Source organism: Hipposideros armiger, unplaced genomic scaffold (assembly GCF_001890085.2).
Source record: "Hipposideros armiger isolate ML-2016 unplaced genomic scaffold, ASM189008v1 scaffold_30, whole genome shotgun sequence".
In the NCBI taxonomy this organism is placed as follows: domain Eukaryota; kingdom Metazoa; phylum Chordata; class Mammalia; order Chiroptera; family Hipposideridae; genus Hipposideros; species Hipposideros armiger.
The window spans coordinates 1,843,053-1,849,045 of NW_017731380.1; the positions used below are offsets into that span (position 1 = coordinate 1,843,053).

At 42.5% G+C, this 5,993-nt stretch overlaps 1 protein-coding gene across 5 annotated transcripts in view; it reads left to right on the forward strand.

The window, feature by feature from the left end:
• Positions 1 to 5,993, forward strand: part of RBMS1 (RNA binding motif single stranded interacting protein 1) — a 220,165-nt gene that overhangs the window by 85,917 nt on the left and 128,255 nt on the right. The gene's annotated exons all lie outside the window — the stretch shown is intronic.

Consider the following 5,993-nt stretch of genomic DNA (forward strand, 5'->3'; position numbering starts at 1 on the left):
GTGTGTGTGTGTGTGTGTGTGTGTGTGTGTGTGTGTGTGTGTGTGTGTGAGAGAGAGAGAGAGAGAGAGAGAGAGAGAGAGAGAGGAGAAGAAGAAGAAATGTGGTGAGAAAGTGCCTGGAATATAGTAGTTACTCAATAAATGATAACTATTATTCATTAGTTCATGCAGAGAAGCACAGTAGGGCAAAGCCCATTTCTTCTGTTTTGTTTACGAGGGTCGATTTAGGAATCATCAGAATATTGTCTCTGGTAAAAAGCATCAGAATATGCCTATGTTTATGTTTTCTGTATACCTTCTAGGATTATAGCTCCAAAGATATAGTTTTATTATAGTGGTTTCATTTTTATATACATGCGATTTTATATGTGTCTAGGGAGACTTTAAGTCTAGAATAAGAATCACAGATATTTTTTAAAAAGCAAAATAGTAAATAATAGAAAATATTTCTGCTACTTTATAAATAGGGTGCTTTATCAACTCTTATTTTGTACCAGGAAAGAACAGAAATTTAAAGAATCTGCTGACCTCATATTTTTTCTTTCTCTTTTTTGTCTGTTTTGCTGGGAACCAGAGGCTTGGGGAGCCATCAAGACTCTAAGTGTAAATAATTTTTTAATGTGAACTGCTTACACTAACTAGTACTACTTGGTTCTGTTTTATTTATTAAAGCTTGTAATTTGAAATAATGTTGGATGAGTTTTCCTCAATTTCCTTCTGTTTTTAATGTGACCCAAATACAAAAAGGGGGGGGGCGGGGTGCTGGAAATGATTTAGCAATGATAGAGCGATAGAACTTGTTGTAGTTCTATTCTTTTGTTGATAGAGGTGTCGATTCTTATCTCATTGGACATCTTCTTGCCTCCATTTGTTTTCATTCTTTCAAAGCTTAACTTCCCCATCCTACTTTGTAGTAATTTCATTCAAAGGCTCCTCTCATCTATGGGGCTCAGTAATGTGTGTGTTGGAATGGGGTGGGGGGATGCCCTAGCTTTTTGACTTTTCATGTCTCCCTTCAGAGAGTTCATTGATTAGCAATGAATTTCTGATCAGCAGTGATCACCCCAAATCTACATCCTCCCTCATCCCTACCCTCTCTCAAGTTCTATTTTTCTAGCTATCTGCACAGTGCTTCTTTTGAATGTCCCTCAAACAAAACATTTATACATCTGAGCTTCCCATGCCCATGCTATATATCCTGTATTGATCTCTCCCTCCTGTGGACTCCCTCAGCACATAATTGTCTAGACCACTTGTCTGGCACTTATCACTTAATGTCTTGCGCTAGTAGAGTACAGCAACTTGGGTGCTGTAGGGGTTACAAGCACTCACTTGGGAATTAGAGCATTATTTATAAGACTTTTTGGAGACACAGCATTATAGGAGCACAGGACAAAGTCTTTTAACCCTAGCTAGGTCTAGATTTTTTTTTTTTTAAGATTTTATTGGGGCGTTTGGGGAGGGGAACAGTGTTGGGGAATTGGGGAAGGGGACCAGCCAAGTTGTTGTTCTTCATGCTTCGTTGTGGAGGGCGCCAGTCGCCATCTGGCTTCCCGTCGACAGCTTGTGGCCTCTAAGCTCAAGGTGCTGTGTTCAATCTTAGTTGTGGGTGGGCGTAGCCACCATCCCATACGGGAGTCGAGCCGGCAGCCTTGTTGTTAAGGGCGCATGCTTTATCCACTGAGCCACCCGCGCGGTAGCTCAGCTCAAGGTGCCAAGTTCGGTCTTAGTTGCGGGTGAGCATAGCCCACCAACAGCCACCATTGAACAGGCAATCTTGTTGTTACACCAGCTGAGCCATCCTGCCACCTGTTGGCAGCTCAGCGATAGCTCAGCTTGGGCGCAGCGTCACTGGCCCATGTGGGAATCGAACTGGCAGCTCTGTTGCTCAGAGCTCGCGCTCTTAAGCCAACTCTTAACCACCTGAGCCCTTCGGCCAGCCCCGCTAGGTCTAGATTTTAACATTTGCTTGCTACTTACTAGCTCTATAGGTAGGTCAGTCAGTCTTATGTTTGCCCCTCTCAGCTGTAAATGGGCCTAATAACCATTCCCACCTTATAGAGTTGTTGTGAAAGTGAAATGAGATGTGAAAAGATTTATAAATGAAAGTCTCATTTTCAAATTGTTTCTCTGGGACAAATGTCTTCTGAATTCAGATTCTCAAATTCCAGCTTATACAAATGCTTGTGGGTCGCAGGTCTGAATCTCAGCCTAAGAGTGCAGGTTTCTGTTGGTACTCGTGGACCTCTCCTTACTATCCTCGTTCGTACACTCCCCCTGCCATAGAGTGTCAGCCTGGATACTGCGCAGTCTTCCCATTCATACAGATGTGGCCCTAGTCTAACAGGTAACTTCTTTAAAGGAAATGGGACAAAAACAAATGTGGGAGAAAAACTTCAGCACACCTAGGTAGGCTATTGAAACAGAGGGTTTGCCAAACTTTTTCTTTTTTTTTTTTAAACGTCTTAAAGTTAAGTATGCGGTACTCAGCCTTCAAAAGCATACTCATGTGGCTTATTCAACAGGTATCAGAAAGGCAGCCTTCCCTTACATAAATTTGCTCTTTCTACTTGTCAGTTTCAACTACAGCCTTGCTTCTGCTTTTTGATGGCCAGCCACACTTACTAAGCATCCATTATCTACACAGTATACTCATTTAAATCTACAAGCCACCACTATAAAACCTGGAAAAACAATAATAACAACTATCAGTTATTGAGTTTGGCACTTTTGCTGGTGTACTATATATATATATATATATATATATATATATATATATATATATATATATACTTAAGACAATCTGTGAGGAGTCTGGGACTCAGAGAGCTTAACAAACTTGCTCAAAGCCACGTGGAAAGCTGAGTGTGGAGCCAGATGTGTTTGGCTGTTTTAATTTTGTTCCTTGCATTGCCAAGTCCAGATTCACTTAAGTTACCTGAAGAAGTGGGGAGGGGGCTAAGTATACACATGGAGGGGTGGTTATAAGTCTTAAAAGCCAAAGCATCTCTGTGGCCTCTGGCTCCCTCCATCACCTAATGGCCAGGAGCTCACCCGCTCCTGGCATCTACTTTCCTTTCTGCTTGCTGCCAGTCAGCTTCCTGTTTACTCATAGTTTCTGCTTCCTCATAACCTTGGCTTGCATATGGTTTTGGCTTTTTGAGGCCTCAACTCTACCTCCTAGCACTCTGGCCATTTCTGCTCCTTTCTTAACTGGTTCAGCTCTTGGAGTTCTCTGAATCAGATTCCCAAGGGTGAGAATCTGATTGGCCCTGCTCCTTTTTTCAATCCCAGGCATGGCATAGGTCACTGGCCCATCTGTGAGTTGGCTGCCCTTGGGTCAGATTCCCACAATTTTACCCACCAGCTGAACTGGGGGAGGAGGGTGATGTAGGGCTGCCTAGCGGCAAAGTCTTAGTTTCTCTTTAAGGAGGATGCGGGTGGACAGGACAGATTCCAAAGCCCTTATTCTTACTGGGATGACTTGCGGTTTCTTTGGAATGTTTCCTTGCGTTGTTTGTCTTTAAATATATTTGTTTCAAAGGTCAAAAAACCTTTTCAGATGGATCTTACCAGGATCTATCTCTGTAATCACTTACAACTAAGCACTTGTGAATATCTATAATTGATTCTATATATACATGTTGTTTCATATTTCTGTTATTTCTCTTCTGTTAGAATCATATGGGCTTTAGTGACTTCATTACATTTTATAGTCTTTGAGGGTGGAAAATCTATCTTCTCCTTTATTTATAATGCTTTACTTAGTTAAGAGCGTAGTTCTTACTAAGTCTGGAACTTTTGAACCCTGGCTGGTAGATATTGTTTTTAAAAATATTGGGTTGTTGGAAAAGTCATGACAGATTTTTTTCAATGTTTTTTGTTGCAAAAATGCATCATGACTTTTCCGACAACCCAATATTTGCTTTGCGTTCTCTCCTTTTATGTCATTCATATTACAGAACAATATATGTTTTTGATAATGAGACCCTTTTAATATTCTTTCAGTATTCTTAGTATATTTTAGTATCTAATGTAATAATTCTAGTATTCTAATTTAAAATTTCTTATCACTTAAAATCTTGTTTTACCCTGTAAAGCTATTGCAAGGTATCAAGTCTTAGCATTCTAGAACAGCACCATATCCAAAGTATCATGACCTTAGAGCAGAGACTTAGAAATATTAATCTACACTGTTCTTTTGTGGTTGAGGTTGTGGTTTCCTAAGACCAGTCATGAAACTGAGGTTGTACGTGGAATTTTTCCCATAGATGACAGGTTGGCATCAAGTTCTCAGGAAATAGCACCTCTGACTTGAACAATTCTGCCTAAAACCTTATATTTTATACCTGTGGTTGATAACTTGCAGGAAAGGGTCCTAGTGAGAGGAGACAACAAATGGGGGCAGCCAAAACAATTGTAAATGCTCAGAGTAGCAGGAAATAGTTCTAGCATACATATTCTAAAATAGTTCTAGCATATATATATATAATGTATATAATACACACACACATACACATACTGAAAGTTATGCTTCATTAAATCATTTTAAAGGACAGATGTTTCTGTAAATTTCATCTAGCAAGTTCTTACTTGACCATTGTGTGCCTAATAGGGTGCCTAGAATAAGTTTCTTTTTGCTGATTTTTTTTTTAATGAAAAGAATTAGGAATTATATGTCTACTTTGTGTATATGGTTGTTCTTGATTAGGTGAGACTTGCTAGTTCTAATCACTTTTGCCGGAGAATGTTAGGAGCACCTCTTCTTGAGTGTGGAGTCGCCCCACTAAGTCACCTGCAGGATATCTAAGATGGATATTGGTCAGTTCCTTGTTCCTGGATAAATTCTCAAATAGCTAGCTTTGCTAGAAGACTCCATTTCCATAGAGGACACTTTGTTTTCCTTCTGGCAGCCAGAAGCTGAGTGCCTTCACTTCTCAGCTGCGTTAGGATTTTTCATTATCAGGGCAGATGGCCCTTTCCAGGAAGGTGTTAGAGGCCAGATTCCAAGGAAGAAACTCTGTAATACTTTACTGCAGGGATATTACCTTGTAGTATTCACAGTTGAACAGGCCAAGTTGAAAGATGGCAAGCCTGCTCCAGTGGCCTATCCAGAGACTAGGCCACTGCCTGTGGGACTTGCTGTGATCGACTGCGCTGTACAGGTTGCAGGCTCCATACACCAACGCAAAGGTGATCCCGAAAAGGGGCATCTTGAGTGGCCTGAGATAATTTCAACTGGGAAACAAAAGGAAATTATCTCCTTCCTTTGTCCCTTTTTTTTGCAGTTTCTGTGTCCCTTCAATAGAACACATTTGTGTCTTATCTAATAATTAACACATAAAAGGATTATACTGTTCCAGTCTTCTGGAAGGCTTACCAAGCCGGTGGACTTAAATGATTTTCGCCCTTTGAAATTGTCCTCTTGAAGGTAAGCTTACAAACTCGGGCATAGGAATGAAGTACGGAACTTTACCGTGCGTATTTGCGGTGAGGGCGTGGGGAGTGGAAACCTGTTTTCGCTGCTAAGATTTTACCCTATGCATTGGGGGGAGCGGGGGTGCTTTGCAGAGGTTTGATGGAGGGGTGATTCCTTGAAGTAGGACCGACTGCCCTTCCCACACCTTTTCTGGGATTGTGTGTGGGGGGGTGGTAGTTGGAAAGGATGAAGGAAAAGAGAAGACCTGGGACCAGTTGGCTTCCTACCCAGGTGTCGGAGTGATCCCCGAAGCGATGCCCTTAAAAGGGGCTTCGAGCAGGGGTGCAGAGCTGCCGCTGGTGCTCAGGCAAAGAGACGAGGGGGAAAAAAAGAAAAGAGGAGGGTGGGTGGCTACTCCAAGGAATGTGCGGCATGCGGGGAGCCAGACCCAACCATTGCACCAGAGCGGGGGCGCCGGCGGCTCCCCGAAGCGCGCGGCCCCGGCTCCGGCCCCAAGCCCGGAAGGGAGCGCGCGGGGGCCGGCCGGCCGGTGGGGCTGCGGGCGCGGCGCTCG